The sequence below is a fragment of the Nipponia nippon genome, unplaced genomic scaffold (genome assembly GCF_047370975.1).
Source record: "Nipponia nippon isolate SJK-2023a ecotype South Korea unplaced genomic scaffold, ASM4737097v1 scaffold_5, whole genome shotgun sequence".
In the NCBI taxonomy this organism is placed as follows: domain Eukaryota; kingdom Metazoa; phylum Chordata; class Aves; order Pelecaniformes; family Threskiornithidae; genus Nipponia; species Nipponia nippon.
The window spans coordinates 38,826,919-38,848,336 of NW_028262369.1; the positions used below are offsets into that span (position 1 = coordinate 38,826,919).

The 21,418-nt window shown below is 37.5% G+C and overlaps 1 protein-coding gene across 17 annotated transcripts in view; it reads right to left on the reverse strand.

Annotated features, from left to right (window-relative positions):
* ZNF644 (zinc finger protein 644) overlaps nucleotides 1-21,418 on the reverse strand; it is an 85,282-nt gene that overhangs the window by 24,715 nt on the left and 39,149 nt on the right. For 8 of the 17 annotated variants that reach the window (XM_087731324.1, XM_087731319.1, XM_087731318.1 and 5 more), the window contains one exon: nucleotides 9,173-9,228. The exons of 2 other annotated variants lie outside the window; for them this stretch is intronic. The gene's annotated coding sequence lies outside the window, so the exon portion shown is untranslated. Of the gene's footprint in view, nucleotides 1-8,551; nucleotides 8,661-9,172; nucleotides 9,229-14,347; nucleotides 14,412-14,574; nucleotides 14,681-21,418 lie in introns of those variants that run through there. 7 more of the 17 variants (XM_087731326.1, XM_087731323.1, XM_087731328.1 and 4 more) reach the window with 5 other exon arrangements.

A 21,418-nucleotide genomic window follows, 5' to 3' on the forward strand; every position in this document is an offset into this window, starting at 1 on the left:
TGCCTTACTTAGCTTTGAATCCTACAAATCACCTGAACACTTCTGGATTTTTTTTTTTTAAACTTCGCTAGTGAAGAGACAGTTTGTTTAATACGCACAGCACCACGAATATTGCCCTCCCACATCTACTTCACATACAAGTATATGGTTATTAATATAACTACGGTCTAAGGAGTTCCACTGAAAACTAGTTATCTTCAATTCCGATCCATAGCTGTTCATATGAAAACACAAACATAGAAAACTCTCATAGCTAATCAGACTCCCATATTAAAAACTATTTTTAAAGCGGCAAGAAAAATTACTGATACAACACTAAGAAGTTGTATTATGACTAAATAAAGAAATGGAAAGTTATTGCCACCCACAGTATAACCTTTTGTTATACTGTTGAAAGATTCACTGAGTTGTCGTATCTCTGTGGAAAAAGTTGACGAAAGAGAAACTCGGAGTCATCACACGAAAGCAACCTGCCTTTTCAGTAATATTATACTCATGAACATCAAACCTGAAGCACACTTTTTCAAAAAGTTTATCACCTGAAACTTTGTTTCTAATGAAGCAATTTCTTCAAAAGCTGTGTGTCAGGTAGTAAGGAAAAAAGATGTTTCCTTAAAAATGTCAAAATTTCGGAAATTTGATTTCTGGTCTAAAATGTTTGAGTGACATTTTAACATCTCACATGTGAAAGGAAACAATACACAACTGAAGCATCACCGTCTTACAATTCAGAAATCATAGAAAAGAATACCATTACTGCCACCGACCATTGTTAATCTTATTTCTCTAATATTGATTTGCTTGGGAAAATAAACCAGTCTGTCACAATGGGGTGCATCATGCTAAAATTCAATACTGAAATCAATGATATAAATGACAATACAATTCAAGTGTCACAAGAATCAGATGTATGACTTCAAAAAATTACTCTTGTAGTCCTAAGTGCTAATGCAGCAGTTTAGGATGGTTTCATTGGTAGAGACTTTTCAAATTGAATTAGGTATTTCTAAAAGATGCCTAGCCAGTACAAAAAACCAAGACTTTGAATCTGGTAACTTAAGAACAGTCACACATTGTTTGGCAACTCCACAGGCTTCCATAACTCCCCCCAGCACTCCACAACCCTGTCCAGAGAGGACAGCCAAGTACTTAAGTCTCCACATTCTTGCAGCTCTTTGTCTAGTTTGGATTTTTAGTAGTACGATCTAGTTTGATTTGCACTGCCATTAGTTTCTACTAAAGATGAGAACTACAATCAAATATTCAATTTTCCTGAATGCAGACATACATGGTAATGACTAGCAGCATTCCAGTAAGACACGTAAGTTTGAAGAATACAGACTTAATGCTCTGTAATAATACACACTATTTCTCTCAAAAACTGTTCCCTTACGTACATTTACATGCATAGATAAATTCTTCTCCTTTATGTCAATCTCACATGCTCACACCTTTTTTCTCTCTGAAGAAACTAAACGTTTGAGAAAACACTTTTCATCTTTCATCACCATTACCCGTGTTTTTCAGTCAAATGTATTCTTAAGCCTCAAGTATGGTACCAACAATTGCTTTTATTTAGACACAATGCAATGAATAGTTTCATAGAATCACAGAATGTCCTGAGTTGGAAGGGACCCACAAGGATCATAGAGTCCAACTCCTGTCCCAGCATAGGACAACCCCAAAATTCACACCATATGTCCGAGGGTGTTGTCCAAATGCTTCTTGAATATTGTCAGGCTTGGCGCCGTGACTAGCTCCCAGGGGAGCCTGTTCGAGTGCTCCACCCCCACCCTCTGGGTGAAGAACCTTTTCCTAATGTCCAACCTAAACCTCCCCTGGCATATCTTCCTGCCGTTCCCTCGGGTCCTATCATTGGTCGTCAGGAAGAAGAGATCAGCGCCTGCCCCTCCTCTTCCACTTGTGAGGAAGCTGTAGACCACGATGAGGTCTCCCTTCAGTCTTCTCTTCTCCAGGCTGAACAGACCAAGTGACTTCAGCCGGTCCTCATATGGCTTCCTCTCTAAACCCTTCACCATTTTCGTGGTTCTCGTTTATTTTGTTAACGACTAGCATTACAGAACAAGGAAGTTTTTCCTCATTACAGTCTATAAATAAAAGCTCTGCTCCCATCCTTGTTGTGAGACAATATTTTTATCAAGCTGCCAAATAATTAAGGGTTGTGATCATTGGTAAAAAGTGTAATTGGTTGCCAGTAACTAGCGCTGTATCCTGGGGTCAAGACTGGGTCCAACACTGTTCAACATCTTCATTAATGACCTGGATGATAGGGTAGAAGGTACCCTCAGCAAGTTTGCTGATGATATGAGACTGAGTAGAGTGGTTAATACACCAGCAGGTTGTGCTGCCATTCAGATGGACCTCAACGGGCTGGAGAAATGTGCTGACAGAAACCTCATGCAAGTTCAGCAAAGGAAAGTATGAAGTCCTGCACCATGAATAAGCCCATGCACCAGTACATGCTGGGAAGTAGCTTTGCAGAGAAGTACCTGGGGGTCCTGTTGGACAGCAAGCTGAATGTAAGCCAACAATGTGCCCTTGTGGCAAAGAAGGTCAACAGTATCCTGGGCTGCATTAGGAGTGTTGCCAGCACACTGAGGGAGGTGATCCTTCCCCTGTACTCAGCACTGGTAAGGCTACATCTGGAGTAGTGTGTCCAGTTCTGGCCTGCTCAGTCCAAGGGAAATATGGAGCTATTGGAGAGAGTCCAGCAAAGGGCCACTAAGACAATTAAGAGACTGGAGCATCTCCTGTGAGGAAAGGTTGGTAAGAGTTAGGACTGTTCAGCCTGGAGAAGAGAAGACTTGGTAGGATCTCATCAATGTGTACAAACATCTGAAGGGATGGTACAAAAAGACAGAGTCAGAATCTTTGCAGTGGTGTTCAGTGATAGGACAAGAAGCAATGGATGCAAACTAAAATATGTGAGCTTCCATCTGAAAACAAGGAAAACTTTTTTACTGCGAGAGTGACTGGCACAGGTTGCTCAGAGAGGTTGTAGAGCCTCCATCCTTGGAGACATTCAAAAGCTGTCCAGACATGGTCCTGGGCAAGCTGCTCTAGGTGACCCTGCTTAAGGCAGAGGACTGGACAAGATCTTCACAGGGCCCTTCCAACCTCAACTATTCTGTGATTCTGTTTTAGTACACTTTGCCACACAGTATCCCAATTCTCGCTTATTTTACTCCTCTTTAGAGTGCTCCGTATGCTCAGATTATCCACTTTTTTCTTTCATTTCAAAATATCAGCAATATAGGCACAAGAGTAATTTAATTAAAAAAAAAAAGTTTCCAACCACTAACTTCAGATTTATCATTCTGACAGCTTAAGAAAATTACACAAAAATAATTAGGTATACAGCAAAAGTGCTTTCTCTTTACCCCAAATTATGTAGAACATATTCACAGCAAAACTATGATTTGATGTCCCTCTCTCTCCTATCTCTCTTCCCATGTTCCTGTTTTCCAGAGTTCTCTCACTAAATAAAATAATATTATCACTAAGTAAAGTTATTTTATCACACTCAAATTTATAAACATGCCTTTCCCAAGTCCCACCTCTTTTTCTATTAGTATTTCAGGACTTTCCACAGGATGAATCCCTCTTCTATGTCACAATTTACTTAGAAGCCTTCTTGATATGTCACACCTCAGAGGGGCCTAAGGATGCTGGATTCTCAATGTCAGCTTTTCAGGCAATACAATAAAAATACCTCCTCCTCATAGAAGCCACTCCCACCAGCAATGCTCTGTTATTAACTCCAGTCACAGTGAGCGAGATGTTTCACAAAGAGCATGTGTTTAGGAAAGTACCTGCATTCTTCCACGCTTTAGTCTCATCACTACAGTCCTTACATGGGGGATAATACTAAAATGAAAGACCTGCTGTCATTGCAGAAGATTTTGGCTAGCAGAGACGAGGAAGTAGTCTCAACATGGAGATATATGCTGTCAAATTACTGTGCTATACGTTGGAATTATGCTTTTCTTTGCTGCAAAGCCAATTTAAATAACTCCTGCCTTCCTCCACTCCCCCACATTCCTTCTTTCACGCTTTATCAACAATTTCATTACCCAGTTTAAAAGGCTGGGACCCTACTGCTGAATCAGCACAACCAAGATGCAACAACTATGAGTTAAGGGCACAAACTTTTACTAGCTTTGTTGACAGAAAAATCTACTGGGAAATCTATTCCTAAAATTTATATCAATAAATAAAAAAGTGAAAATGCAGAGAACATTTCAGAAAGCAAAAAGCAGCTTTGGCAGTCCTCTGTTTAACTGCAAAACACAACATTATGAATAACACTACCATGAAGCAAATTTTATATTCTAAAATTACTTGAAGTACACTACTCAATTGAAGTAAAATGCTAGAAGTAAATGCTAAAATAATTCAACTGGGGAACATTAAATACATCTTTGGAGAATACTATTAACACAAGAAATACTCTTAAATTACATATTAGATATGATAGCTAGATTTTCCATAGAGACATACTAATGCAAATTCTTCCAGTAGGTTAAATACATTTCTAAAACACATCACTAACTTTTCGAAATTTTAAAACAAATCTACTCCCCCTTAACCTATAGTTTTACAGAATCAAAGCCACTTTATCTCTCAGAAACAAGTCCTTTTGAAGCCAGGTACTGCCACCAAGTGGTGGTGAAATTCTGTATGCTAATCTAATTATTCCCCATGTGTAGAGCACACAGAACTGAAAACGTTCCCCAGTTGCCAAATATGAGCAATGGTGTACTAACACAAAGACATTTAGAATTAATCAAAGTAGAACCTACAGAACTTTCATATCTAAATCTAAAACTGACTTTCAATTTAAAACAAAGGTTTTTCCTACAATTCAGTCTTTTTGTTCAGACACTTTTCATGAGCAGTTGGGTAAAGAACCCTTTCTTCCAATACAAATCCAATACATACCAATGAACTGACTCTAATAATTAGCTGTTTTCTGTAACTCTATACAAATCCACAGTGATGGCCACAGAAGTCTTATTTTCACCATAATCCCAAATTTCAGAGAAAGGTGAATTCAGTAACTAAAGCTGAAGATGTCTTAAGGTATAAACCTCCAGCTTGTTATTTGGGTAAGCTACTCAGTGTACTTTTGTTAGTATGCAAAGATCACAACCAGAGTGGGAAGGATTTTTAGAAGTCAGGTATATTTGACTGTTTTTACAGGAATATTTCTCAAGTTCATTAAACTATATTATTAGTTACCTGCACAAAGTAGTCCTGAAGTGTCAGTCCTACAGATCATAGATGAGGAGAACTTGCATGACAACAACACGATGCTGCATAATGGATTTACAGTGTGACTTTCTTAAAGACGGCATTAGAAACAGTTCAACCCAATTTTATTGAGACAGATCTTTGAAGATGACACACCTTTCAACTTCGGAGAAATTCTGACCTTATTTCTTATTATATTAAATAAAAGTTGTAATTCTTTTTATCCAGCATGACCTGAAACACATCTAGTAATTTCTCATGCTTTTTACTTTTTTGGCTGATAACTATTTGCTGTACATTTTTCATAGTATCATAAATTTTAAGATTGTCTCTCCTACTAATGTAGAGACTTAACTCCTAAAGCATGCTATCTTTCCCAATTATAAAAAGACTATCTTAAATGAACAGTCTGCCTTTACTCATTTAATTTAGAATCTTAGTGTAACAAATTATATTAGTGATATTCACTCATCCTTACCAGCAAACTGGCTCTCATCATCCTCTATATTCTTTCAGTGATCAATGGTTAAAAAGCTAATAAGATTGTAAGTAACAGTGCCAGGTAATGCCAAAAAAAATCTTGCACCTTTTCAGAAAAATTCTGCCAACTTGGAGAAAGCTGTCATCCTTACTGATGAGCAGGCAAGAGTTTTTAAAAGACCTGAAGCTATATAACTCTGTACATGACCAGATAAACAGACAAAACTCATAATTCCAATTGACACAAAAAGATAAGGTCGCTCCCCTAATAATTGTTGTTTGTTTGTCTGTTTGTTTTAAAAAGTCATCACCATAAGTGATTTAATGGCAGAAAGCTCAACATCATGTTACCAGGGAAATACGAACAGGATGACAATTGTATGAGATTCCTGTCTGAGCCAGAGAAACACAAATCCCACATACTCACATTTATCCTGTGCAGAATTCTGTATATAACCTATCCTTCTTCGACATCTGTGGTGGTATTATTCATTTATTACATCCTCTACTTTTAGGTAAAGCAATACTGAATACATTAAAGACAGTTTCTGGAAGCAAGTATGTTTTTGCCTGATATCTCAAATGCATAAAATCTGACCTCACTCTACACACTGTTACAGGGAAATTCAGCACAAGCATCTACCTTCTGTAACCCTTCCTGTTACATAGAAGTGTGACCCAGTATACTGTTAACACATTGAGACCAAGATTATTTTTTCCTAACTTTCCCCCACATTTGAAACAAGATAGGTCCTCCTATGGAGCTCAGAAGATGCAGTCTGGAAGTCAGAAAACCTACGAACAAAGACTACAGTTACCCCAATAAAGTACATTCACTACTTGTAAATACTATCTTACACCTGTGTGTTTTTAACTGGCAATAGATTTTTTTTTTTTAAATTTCCAAAAGTCAGGATATCATACCTTTTATATTTCCATTAGGAAAGAGAATGATTTGCAATTAGAAAAACAAAAACCCTAAATCCTTTACTCAAATAAAACCTACATAGAAAGCACACTATCAGAGTCACTAAGAAATGCATTCTGGTCAAGAGTACAAGAAAAATGTTTGAACAAATCATTAAATCACATTTTCAGCTATTGTTTTAAATGACATAAGCTTACACAAAAGGACAAGTCTGCGCTGAGTTGTGGGAGTTACATTCATTGTTCAGAAGTCTACAAGATGCTGCAGTCACTACACTGATGAGTGGAGACAGAAGACAGAGGCAGTTGGGAAATACAGGTTGTCCTTTAAAAAGAAGTCTTTCAGTCATCCTTGCTGCCCTTCTCTGAACCCTCTTCAGCTCTGCTGTGTCATTTTTCAGTCACAGGAGTAGACTAGTACTCAAGAAGCAACACACATTGCAATGCAATGCATCTAGGGTACACCACAAATCTGTATAACCGGATCTGGTTTTTGTTTTGTTCTGGTTTTTGTTTTGTTCCCTGATAATGCGTAATATTTTCATTGATTTACTGACTATTCAGTTGTCATTTTCACAGAATTGTCAGAACCTCAAGATCTCCTCCAAGCAATAACAATAATGATCAAACGTCATTACACTGTTTCCATGTATTCTTTTACACATTTTTCTGTCCTCTTGTTATGTATGCAAGAGTACAGACTTTCTCCTCAGAGACCAGCTTTTTTCTATTATACACAGCTAACCACCATTAAGACGAAAGGTCTTTGGAGTTTCATTCAGAAGATTTCATGCTTAAAGAACACACTCAGTTACTTATATATTACGGACTTCTCAACTAATTTCTGTATTTAAACCGGTAATGAGATAACACATAAATTAAGAAGAGACAGAACATAAACTGTAAGCATTAAGTACTGAAAGCATTAGAAGGCATAGGGAACAATCTAAATCTTACTGTTAATTCAAGTCCCCTCCCTAGCCACGATTCTTGTTTTACACTTGTACTCAGATAAAGAAAAGTATTTCCTTTTACAGAGTTATATTTATTCCTTTTCTCAAACAGCACATTCTAGAAACCTGCAAAGTCAGGCTAAGGCAGTAAACATTCCTCTACACGTAAATATATGCATACCAGAGCAGTAAGTACAGCTTACTTTTAATTGTTCATAGTTCAGAAGACAATTCATAATCTAAGTCCTGAATCAGTTATACCTTATACAAAGGAACAACACTGAACAGAAGTTATTTTAAATTCCCCACAAAGCATTCTGCTATAATCAGTATTTTAAAGCTGACAGCAGTAGGTCTAAAAAAGTCTTAGCAGAGCAGAAGATACAAACAAAGCAGGTCATGTCTATTTTAAAATGCACATGTTACATTTTTAAAGCTACATTAAGTCTACATATTAATCGGAGACTAGAAATGAAGAACAAGCTCATTTGAGCAAATAGGATCTCCCTCTCACCTCTTCAAAATATCAAGTCACCACAAGCAGCTGCATTCTGAGATGGCATATTAGTCAAACAGCAAGGAGGAAACTTGAGAAGCCAGTTTTTGTCTGTTACGGAAGCCTACGTACACGAGTCCATCATGCCCTGTCTCCACAGCAGAGAATTTACCAAACTGTGGGGCCTTACCTAAAGATACTCTTGAAAAATCAAGCTACAACAGATGAAAGCAAATTGCTCTTTGTTAAGTATTTCACATAATTTAATGGAGAAGAGATTAATTTCATAGTTCAAAATCTTCCTGAAGTAGAATACCAAATAACTTGAAGAGAAACAAAATCTGTGCTTAGTTAAATTATTTTTCTCAAAATAAGGGGGGGCGGGGGGGGGGAGGAATGCCAAAGTTACAGAAAACATTACCTAGATGGACACTTTGCAATTGCATATGGACAACTAAGTTCTACAGCTCATGAGTACCAGCAGTAAATCTTCATACACTTTGTCTTTCAAATAGCTCCCAAAAGGGTTCCTGAGGACAGGAAAGGGAAAAAAAACCCAACAGAATTTCATTATTAAAAATCTGAAACTCTATGCTCATAGCTGGTCAAATTTCCCACAGAGTTATTTATTAACAGAATAAGTGCAAATTTAACACGCTGCTTTGACAATGCAAAGTACACTTTCAGTACTTTGAAACCAGGTGGCTAATATGCAGAGGATGAAATTCATTTGAAGTACTCATAATTTTGGCTCTCAACAGCTAGCAGAATGCCTTGGTATCTTTTTTACTATAATAGTTTATGGAAGAAAAGCATAATTATCATCATAATCTTAAATATTAGAGCTGTGTGGGTTTTGTTCCTATTTTGGTATCATAGAAGTAATACTATGTCCATAAATTACAGTAATCAAGATACAAGTTTCAATACAATTTTCACTCACCGCTTTTTCTGAGTGTTTAGCAGTATATGCTACAGGATCCAAGGAATTTGGAAAAACAAACAACAACACAACAAAAAAAAACAACAAAAAACTTCTCACCTTTGTTTGTTTGATTTGCATTAAGCTGAGAGATCCACTTCCACATTAAAACAAACCTGCAAAATAAAACAAGAACTTACTGTACAGCTGTCATTGTTTTCTACTTGTGTCCTAGACTATGAGACAAGACAGGCAAAGCACAGAGATGAGAAATTCACAGCTACAAATGTAGTCTATCAGTTTTGTTTCAGGGTAGGAATACCAAAATTCCAGTGGCCTTCTCTCAAATACACATGTAATTTTCACATAACATAGATGTTGGTACTTTAATTAAAAAATCCACCAAGAAATCATATCAAATGTAGACACATTAAACTAAGTGGGCAGAACAGGGGGAAAAAAGTTCCATGGCAAGAAAAGCTCTACTGCATTTTCTGCTAGTGCCTTCAAAGTCACCTATCTTGAGTTCCCTGAATGGGGAACAGCACAGAAAAGGAAATTGTTACAAATGAAAGCTTTTTAAAAAATCTTTTTAGCAAAAATCATCAACATATCTGAGATTAAGTGTTAGAGGGTTTTAAACCTGGGCCTCACTAATTCCTTGCCTTTCCTCGGAAAGTTATGTTTATTATTTTAAGGCTAGCTGGCCCATTTTAAAATCATAACTTACTTTGCCTTCATGAAGGCTGATTAATCTCAGATTAAATGCTCTATTTTCAGTTTTCCTCATGGATCTTTACAGAACTAACTATTCAAGTAAATTTTTCACTTCCTAGTGGGAGGTATCAGACTATATAAGATTTGGAAGAGACTCTGAAAGTCACCGAAGCTGCACAAAACCAAGAATGGATTTGGGTACAGCATCTCTACAGAACTGGATCTACTTCTAATGAAGACACAACAACTAGCATACAGCTTTACAGAGAGGGTTAGTCATATCTAGACTAAACTAATGTATCCATCACCAGAACTAACTCTGAAAGAGACACCTATCCTCACATACTGCCTAAGATTCCTCCCCTCAATTTGTTCACACACAGCTTTTTGATTCTGAGTTCCCCAGTCAGCCTGTAACTGTCTCAAAGCCACCTGCCTAAATTACAGAGAGTAAGGAAAGACAGACCTTTCAAAAAAGTCTTGCTGGGCAATACAAAGCAACAGAAAATAAGTCTCCAAGATACTTTCCCTAGCCCCACGATCATTTCCTAGTTATCACATTAAACCGTAGCCTTTATGCATTAATGTTATTCAAAAGATACGCTCATTTCTCAAGTTTTATTACAGAAAAAAAAATTAGTCAGGTTTTAGAGTAATATTCATGCATCCAGAGAAGCAAAAGTTTTATTTTCAAGCAGCAGTGGAGCTGTTTTTTTACAGAAAGTAAATGTAAAGGTATAGTTAAAAAAGCCCACAAAATACACGCTGCATGTATGAAGAGCCAAAACACCTTTCAAAAAATGGGAAAGAAGGTGTATGCAGGCTTTACATTATCAAACACTAAGATCAGCACTAAACCAGACATCTCAGTAAACCTGTGCACTTTGGCTGGGCAGAGTCAATCCCAGTCTAACATTTTTCTCACTGCAAGTAAGAAGTACATCAATGACTCTGCCCCTGTGCAAAACGGCTTCGCAACACCACTACAGCAATTCTCATCTTCTGAACATTGCAATTAGCTAAACGTTAGCAATAACTGTTCTCAACATAGTTTTCATGGTTTGTGATCCAAGTGCAGACAGAATCGTTGCATCAAAGGATTGAGCCCAGACAACTGTAGATCACTGTGGTAATACAGCAGGCTGTCATACAACCCGAACTGCTGTTAACAGCTTTTTCATGGAAACACATTACTTCGCGACCATTCAATTTCCTCTGTTGACATAAAATGAGAAGTCTTACCCTACACTGCCTATCTGGAGGGCCTGTACTCTTGTACTCATTGAATGTGCTCTTTGGAGAAAACTTAAATGTAAGTACTCTTGAATGTAAGAATTCTCTGGTTCGCAAGGAGCTCACAGACCACTTTGAGGGATAAATTTGGGGTTACTCTATATCTACATCTGGCACAGACAGAAAGCGAAGGGAATAGAGAAGATGGGCCATCATGATTTGGATATTGTCCAGCTGAAGGAAAGACGACAGAAGTTTCACAAAGAGATCATCAGCAAGCAAACTGCTGAAGGACCTAAGGGCTGGCCACTGCAGTCCTGTGTTACAAACTTCAAAGGGCTCTGCAGAATTAACTCCCCTTTTTGGGATTTCAAACCCACTGGTGTTCAAACCTCCACCCAATGGGAGACTGTACGTGCAGTGGCACGCAAACATCTTGATGAAGGCAGTGCAATCTGCATCGACACACCACATTTTAGCCCAGACTACTGACAGCATTGAGACTCTCACTGTTTAAAGCGACCCAACCTACAGTACTTAACCAACACTCACCTCTCAAAGGTCTTTCTGCTGTCAAGAAAGATTCCTCTCTCTCCAGCACAAACAATCAAACTCTAACACCTACTATTCTTTCCTAGGGTGTTGACATTTGGAATAACTGAGCACCTGAAGTTCTTTAGCAGGCAGATCCAAGAAAGGTAGTTCTCCAAGACTCCTTATGGAAAGGCAAAGATTTCAAAATCACAAATGTTTTGGCTCCGATGCTCCTGTCTTAATTCTCATTATCAGGAAAGGAAGTGAGAATGAAAGCCACTCTCCCTCACCAGTTAATAAAGACAACATCAAAAGGGACTCAGAAGCAGGTAGGAAATGCAGTTACAGAGCATTCACCTTGAGGCCTCGCCATTCAAAGAGTGAAAAGGGGCCCACAGCAGGTACAAGGACCACTCTAAAATGGTTAGGCTTCTGATCACGGATAAGCAGCTGCCTGTTCTGATAAGGGCAGAGAACAGGAAGTGGAAGAAAACTGCAACGGTGGAGATGGGCGATATCTCACACGTACCCCCGGTGATACTGAAGAAACATAAACGGACTGAAAGTGCTTAAAAGGACAAGCATTTCTCACTGATCGGTAAATGGGAACCAAGGCTGGTTCAGTGCTAGCAATGATCACCTTGCCCAGTGACAAAACAAAAAAGCAGCATACCAGTGAGGCTTCTTTTCACGCAACACACAGAAAAGGCCCAAGTAGGCACAAGAAGTTCTCCAGTCTGTGCGCAGTGACAAAGTCACATCTGTGGCTATTGCTCAGAGACAGAAGTACAACCCCTCAAGTGTATCTGAGCTACAGAGACACACACAGAGATTCTCAAAGAGCATTTGACAATAATTTAAAAGGCTGTATGTACAGGCTGTAAAATAATTGTTACAATTGCTACGCTATATTAGTTAAAATTTTTCATCTTTCTGGTTAGCTAGAGAATAGCTACAAAAGCTTCCATAATACTGCTTTCCCAAGTAAACAAAAGTTACAGCTGCTTCTTCAAAATTCAGGTTCATAAAGAACAACTAAGATAATTACTTTCACATCTATAAAGATCGTATCCATGAATCTTGAATCAAGCTCATAACCATTCACAATACAAGGTTTACATAAAGACAATTAATCTGAGTTCAAATATAAGTTACTACACAAAACTTGCTTAACTACTCCTCTTGTCATTAGAGCTGGATCTTATGTCAAGACTAAATTTACTTTTATTTACCTTCTATTTACATTATTAGAGCCCTGTTTGCTGTAATTAAATATCTCCTATAACATGCCCCTTTCTGGGGAAAAAGTTTGAGAAACACTAGAATGTAAAGGTGTACAATGAGTAAATAAAATCTGCAGTAATCCTGACAAGAGTTTTGATCTATTTATCTACTATTTAGCCCTTATATCCTAACAGACCTGTGATAACTGACATTTCTACATCTATCTGGGAAAAGACTCTTAACCATCTTTAACCACCACCTTCTCCTGAAACGGCTGCAGTCAGGAACATAATTCATAGAGAATTTTTTTGGTGGCATTTTTTGTTTGTTTGTCTGTGGTTGGTTTTTTGTTGTCTTTTTTTTTTTTTTTTTTTTTTTTTTAATAGAGTTATAACATAACACAAAACTAGCTTTTGCCCCCATAGCTGATGATGCTTGTGGGGGAAAGAAAGAAGAAACAAAGGCTAGAATAAACTATACTATACGAGCTACTTTTGTTGGTATAAACTGTGGCTAAACAGTCCATGTCATTAGCTTAACATAAAACCACAGCAAAAGGCTTACAACTGTCATCTTGACTTCAAGTACTTTCTGGGACTTACAAAATGTGATTCCTTGGTTGAAACTGGCATTTACATTTATCAGGATACTGGTGTCACAGCATTAAAATGTGCTAAATCCAAAAGCCAGGAATGGGGAGAAATTTCCTTCTACTATCTGATCCAGCTCTGGAAAACGTCCATAGAAATCTAATAATCCTAAGAATCAATGCTGGAAAAAACAGCCAGTAGAAAACAGAGATTACTCTAAGAAAAGGCTATTACAAGAATCCCAGAAGAAGCTCCAGCTAAAATTGTACACACAACTACCAAGGATAAAGTAATTTCAGAAGAAGACTGAAAAAGCAAAAACTTAGCTGACAATAGTCTCCTAAATCAGTTATTACAGCTGAAAAGCTCTTTAAATACAAGCCTATACTGCCATTTTCCCAACGACTAGTCAACGATGACCTTGTCTGTACAAAATGTAGTTTCCTGCTTTCTGTTTGTACAAGGAACTTTGATGCGCTTTGATTTCTATTAAAAAGTATAAAAATAACTTAATCTACATTCAGTACCCACAAATATCTAGAACTAACATTCAGCGTAGATTAATTTAAATAATCACTCGAACTTAAACATGAGGTTTTCTAAAAACACAAAATTAATTCCCTTGGAGAATTTGTAAGACTTCTCTCAATCTGTGCTATTCCAACTGTAGTTTAACCAACTGAATTATAAATGCCACAATCAAATTTACCAAAATTAAATTTGCAAAGGAAAAATAACAATCACGCTTCTTACAACAGTTAAAGCAAAGCAATATTTAAGTGAAGGTACCCTACTGAAGCCTGACTTACCCAGAACTCAAATTAAGCAAAAACTTAACACTTCACAACATGAAGAGACAAAATTTAAGTCCTTTTACTGGAGATGCTTCTGACTTCAAAGAATCTGCAGTGACTGAACAAGAGTGAGCAAGCAAGGGACTGCAAGAGAGAAGGCTGCCTCCTGCATTTTGAATCTCCTGCTAGATTTTGAGAGTTACCTGAAAAACAGTTCAAAGAAGTTACAGTTCTTCCTTTGTCTGTTCATCACAGTAAGAGTCACATGCACAGTTCCCAAAGCTGTGGTAGGGCTTTCACGTGGAATTGTTGAAATCTCTCATTTTTCTACTCAGAGAAAGTTTTGCTTTTCGACAACACCCCGTACAGGATGGTGAAGCACTTCAAGGAAAAGTATGACAGCATAGGAAATGAACACAACTGATCATACCTCAGACTGTGAAGCTGTTTCAGTCCAAACAAGAAGATTACAAGTAGATGAATGCAACATTAATAGGAGTATCACAGTAGGGAAAGAAGTAGTCAAAGAGAGTAGCCTGTACAGAAAAAAAGAACTTGTGTTTTTACCATCAATTAAGTCAAACAACAGATTTAATTATTATTTCAAAAATCTGTATTACATAAATTAAAAAAATGGAAAAGCTGTCAGAGGGAAAAATATTCTAGGTAGACTGGGGTTTGGACTAACAAAACATATTGGTCAAAAAGGTTACTTTTCCTCTCCATCACTAAACAGATAAAGAAGTAAGCATTTAAAGATGTACACAATAGGCACACAATAAAGATGGAAAGATGCCTACAGAGAAGCAAGGGGAAACGAACATAATTTAAGAGCTGTTTACTTTGAGAGTACGTTATCCAGTAACCAAATATGTAGCAATCAACACACAAATGAAAGCATCATAAAAGCACTAAACTGAAGCATCAGTTTAAAGATGGAGTTTTGAAAACATTTAGAACTTCAAGGCCTTAAGAGACAATATGAATATATTGTTTCTGAAGGTTACTTATCAATGCAGTTTCCCCCTCAGCTAAGATCAGTTGTAACATTCTAAGTATCACTGATATTTAATAAATAAGTTTACAGTCCATCAATATCCAACTAAATCAAATCGCATTCTTCACACTGAGAATTACCATAACATAAGCAATAAACTGCAGAGAAATAATTTACCTTCTTTCTTTATCATTTCTCTACCAGTTTAAGCTACAGATCAACATACCACTTTTATAATAAACACCTGGATGTTTTCAGTCACCCTTCAGCCTATTTACCTTGACCACATGAACTAGCTCTTCATTTGCTGCATTTATGTACCTTAAATGTAACAGCTTCTCCCAAATAGGAAAAGCTTAAAGCACAGAATGACATCATCTCTCCATTCCATTCCAAACTACTAATGGCACTGTACATAACCTTGGCATCATCTTTGACATTGAACACTTCTCCTTTCGTTATGCTGTCAGCAAAATCTCGTCAATACATTACCTGTGCAGGAACTGCCTCTACCCTTCACCTACGGAATCACTCTCTCGTCCAGTCTGAGTTACTATATATTTCTTCACCATATTATCACATAAGCTTTACATACAGCACCCCAAAATACAGTGACATACCCTCTGGCTATAAGCACTGCACAAATGCACTGCAAAAAACAGAGTTACATGAGATCTTGCCTACCTCATAGCAATTGATTATGGTTCCTCACAAATTTCGACTCCAAGTTTGCACACCCAGTTTCTCAGCTGGAACTAAGTAATCAGAAATCCAAAAGAGAAAGCTGCTTCACTAAAGTGCTTCTCTAAGGAACCAACAGCCTTAATTCAAAAACATGCATTTTGTGTCTTTAAATTAAAAAAAAAAAAAAAAAAATCTGAGGCAGCACCTTCCATGTGTTCATTTTATGAAAGCAGCCTGTTACATTTCAAGGTTCATTTTAAAGATACCAAACTGTACAGTGGTGTTAGACATTTGTAGTGTCATCCTCTCCTTTCTACAAAACCCACAGAATTTTAATAAAAACATGAAGGAGGCAAAGCTAAGCATAAGAATAAAAAAAGCTCAAGTTAAGGTTGTGCACATCAAATTAGTGCATCCCCTTTTGTGTACCACCAAGCAGCAACATTCTATTGTCCAAATGACTGTCTTTACACACTATGCATTTTTCTACAACTTGAAAGTTGCATTGTATGTATTTGGCACATATGCCTGTAAATGAGGCAGGATTCCACTGAAATCAGTCAGACGACTGTTTCATACAAGATACTGAAGAAAGGTGTGAAAAAAGATTGTACAATAAAAATAATACATATGTACAATCAAAGTAAATAAAGCATGTGTGCTACTTGAGAAATACCATGTTTAAGTACAGATACTTGCATTCCAAGTCATAGGCAACTGTGTATTTTAGATGGGTACTTTAAAGCCTTCTTCATTTTTACCAATGACCACTGCATAATCTTCCGTAGTCCCTGAATAGAGAATAGTTTATAAGCTCCATCTCTACTGAATGAATCCAGTGCCTTTTCAGTCAGGAAGTCTGACAGAGAACTTCACCAACACCCACCCCACCCCCCAAAACCAAAAGAACTACAGAAAAATGGTATCTGCTATAGGTGTACAGGACACATCACACATACAGGACTTTGATGAAGAGCAGGTACGGTTTATCGTCAGTCCATACCTGCCACCAAGTCTGCCACCTGTGGAATCCTGACACACAGAGGAGTATCAATTAATCCTCACACATTCACTGCATTTCACGTATCCCTTTCCTGACATACTGCATCACACACCTCTGAAATTCTAAAGCATAACTGCACTCTTCCCCATTCATAAAAAAAACTGCAAAAAGTTTACTCCACAAAACATACACTTACATCCTTGTGAAATAAAATACAATGCAGATCCTGAGTAGATTCCACTTTAGAATCTCCTCCTTATTTCTAAATCTTCGAACAGGATTTAGGTTGGCCATATTTTTTTTATTTTGAACTCAAAATATAAAAATATCTTAAACAAAAGCTTTGCTGCATGAAAAAAAACCCAAACCTTAAGGGCCTAATTTCTGAAAGCTAGAAGTATGTTACCAGATACCACATACTTTGTGAAATAGTATCAGGTTTTTTTTTTTAAATTATTACCATAAAATATCAATACTCTGTACTGTTTTTTTTCCTGCAAGTTGTTTTGTAAGGACATTATGTTTATTAATACAATTTAAAACAATTAAGCAGTTTTTGGGGGTAGAAAAAGCAGTAATTATGTTTAAAAAATATTTACTAGAAATTAGTTTTTCCAATAAATAGATTGGTATTCTAAATCAAGAAGCCTGATGATATCCATTAATATCTAAATGGATTTAAATCTCTGTTCCCATTAAGGACACTTTTACCTAAAAGCAGTATCTCGCACAACATTTCTAATAGTAGTTAAAGCAGCACATTAATAGTCAAGCCATGTTGTTACTGTAGCAACAATGATTTCTGGTAGCCATTTTCTTTTCGGCTTTAACACTGTTCCAAAGCCAACAGTCCCTACTGCAATCTCTGTTTAAACCCAAAGGCGGCAAACTGCTCAGCAGTTTTCTCTCTGGCTACATACTTCAGATACCTCCCTCTAGACTGTCTTCTTCAGTGTAATGTACTTACCTAACAGCATTCTCTAATGCTGGACACAACATCATTTCAGTTTACACTAATGAAAATATAACAGTATGGCAGTCCGCTTTAAAAAAAAAACAAAACAAACAGCCTACATTTAGGAGACAAAACAGTTTGCAGGACACTGGAAGAGAAGACCTGCAGGCTCTAAGAATACAGACAAGAGGTAGCAGGCTTATAGCCTTGGCCATTACGCTGACAGCAGCCACAGAGAACCCCCTTCTCAGATCACAGATTACAAAATCAAAGCAGGTGCTGCAGCCAAAAGCAATTTCTTAGTAGACTGACATCTCTCTGAATTTTCTGTATTTAGAAAACCGTTTTAAGACAAAACTAGCGTACACATTCATTTCCAACTCCTCCTCTACATTTCTACAGTCTTAAAAATGACAACACCTGAAACACTTTCCTGGCTTTCTTAAGACGTCAGTGCAGTTTTTAAAAAAGGTTGAACCTAAAATCCTACAGCTCAAAATTAGTGATAAATGACGCTATTTTCACTTCTTTATTTTAAAAAAATCCCCCTTTCTTGTACCATGACAGTTCGAAAGAAAGCAGTGGCGGGAGGGTACTAATAAGAAATACATAACCTTTTGTAAGAGCAATGGGAGGAAACAGCAAACTGGTATTAGTGCATAAGTACCCCTTACAAAACAGGATCCGAAGTCCAAATTCAGCTTCTCACAAGTTTGCTCCAGTTGAACGGGTAGCTACGCTGGGATCACAAGCTCTAACGCCTGCTCTTGTCTGTCTAGACAGCGTTTCTGACACTTCCCGTAGACCACAGCACGAAAGGCATCTCCTGTTCACAGCCTCAGAGGAAGCGTATTTTCCATGCACGTGAAAATGTAAAATCCAACAACAATTTCCTAGAGATTTCATGCACACTTAGATTTCCAAAAGTATTTGTAAACCTCTGCTTATAAACCAGTAATAAATATCTCATATCTAAGGGCTTAACCTTAAAATGAAGGTAGGTTTAAGCTGAACTCTGAATTGGTGTGGCTGAGACACTTTATTCTGATATCCCTATGACAGTAACCTCCAGCAGAGGACAGAGTAGACACTCTGGAGTATTAGCGTCTTTAAACACCACTGCTAACCTCCAAAGAGCCTGCTTGCTTATCAGAGGACTAAGCTGTCACTACAATTAATGTTCCAGCATGAAGAAAATAACCATATAAAATAATCGCCTAAAAATATAAATTCCAGTACCGGCATTCTTCCTGCAATAGCTTTGTCCAAATAAAATATACATATATTTTATACAATAGGATTCAACTACTGCTTATCAGATTTGAAGTGAAACTACAAAATACTTTGCTTTCTAATTGCATTTGTATACATGCTATTACTTATAACCTATGAAAGATCACTTTGGGGAGTCACATACGCACAACCAGTAATGTAAAGCCTTTCCTTCATTTTGCAGGAGTCCACTTCTTGATGACAGAGGATTGGTTTCGGTGAAGGAGTAAAGTTAGAATATGCTGTCAACACTATCACCTTAATAGCTATTGAAAATGGGTTTTAAAATAAGTAAAAATCCATTACTCACTGAGCTACTCAGTGTTCACTCTTGGTTTGGTGGGACTTCAAGCTTCCAACATTGTCCATCACCTACATAAATAGGGAAAAACTATTTCCTACTTTAGATGAGCTGTAGCAATGTGACATAATTAAACCAATTGTGTTTTATTTTTACATCTTTATGCTAGACAGCTGCATTAGGTCTTTTTTGGTTTGTTTGTTTTTTTTTTAAATAGGAACAACCCACATCTTACAACCCAGGTTATACTACCACACCTTGCAAGCAAACCGGTTCAAATGCCTCCACACACCTTTTTGAAATGTAGTTTGAGACCACTAGTTACCATTTTGAACACTCCATTGTACCAGCCACACATCACCAGCACCACAACCACAGATCAGCTCTGACACAACATCCATGTCTCATTAGCAAGCTCCTATTCGTGGGCCCTGTGTTCAATCAGACAGCGTCCACAACTTTTATTACTACCACACTTAATTCATCACCATACAGAACTGTTTCCTATAGCATAACTTCCAAGTGTTTGTAAAGTTACTAAGCCTTTGCTCAAAAATTATTATCTGAAAAGCATTTTGCTATGAAGCAGATATTCTCAAGATCTATCCCAAGGTCTCTCTACCCAAGTTATGCTGTACCTTGAAGTCTACTTTCTACGCTATTATAAACTTCTATGGAGTCTTCATGTCAGATTGCAAGAAGGTATAGCAGGTCCTAGGCAGGCTTCACTTCAAGGTTAGGGCTTCATTAATCCTTTTCTCTTTAAACTTGAACCCTTTAAATGCTTGTGGACTTTGTTCCACCATTCACTTCCTTTTGCTTAGCCATCAATCAGGCAAAAGCTTTCTATCTTTTGTTCTCTTACTATTTGAATTAATTCTTCCAAACACATGACAGCCAATGGACAAACTGAGTCCTTCCAACTTGTATTTTTTTAGTAGTAAGATAGCTGGGATTTCAGGTGTAAGCGCGCGTTTCATGCAGAGACTTACCTCTGTTCATTTGCATACACATACTAAAGTATACAGTATTTTACTGCCTTTTCACATCTGCAAATTATCTTCTGGCCTAGTTTCCATTACCTAGCTATAATGATACACAACCAATAAACTAAGTCAGAGGCATAGAGGTTCTAACAAATATATTTAAGGGTCAAAACATACCTGTCACACCACAAAACAGAAAACCCATTACATCACATGTGTTTAGCCACTTCATTGCCACCATCTTGGTCATGTGGCATACACTGCTACTTATACAAAATACTGATCTCATGATAAGAGTGCCAATGTCTCCATCATATGATGAATTACAGCAGTGAATACCCTTGTTCTGGCTACAGGAAAGCATTCTTCTGGCATGCTCCCAAAGAAGTAGTAAGATTTCATGAAAGACAACAGCAAAAAGCATGCCACATCAATTATCCTCACCTGTGCATATCCATCCCATTGGCTGTCCTTAGGCACCTAATCTGGTTGGGGCTAAAAAAAATATATACACTTGATTTGCCAATTTTCCTGACCAAACCAGATTTCCCAATCAAACTTTCAAAAGTAGCCCAAGAAACAGAAGAGGCAAGACATATACTCTAAGCCTGTTTCATATGCTTTACATTGGATTACAGCGATAGTGCAAAAGAACGGGATCTGCATGGGCTAAGGTTGTATAAAATCAAGAGTATGAAATAAATCTACATGCAGTTGGCACAAACCATTCACATAATGACTCCGTTTCAAAATCATAGAATCGTCAAGGTTGGAAAAGACCCTTAAGATCATCGAGTCCAACCGTTAACCTATCACTGCCAGGTCCATCTATAACATGTCCTTGAGCACCACATCTATCCGTTCTTTAAATACCTCCAGGGATGGAGACTCAACCACTTCCCTGGGCAGCCTGTTCCAATGCTTGACCACCCTCTCGGTGAAGAAGTTTTTCCTAATGTCTAACCTAAACCTCCCCTGGTGCAGCTTGAGGCCGTTTCTTCTCGTCCTATCACTCATTACTAGGGACAAGATATATAGATATAGACACAAATTACAGTTATATAGATATAGACACA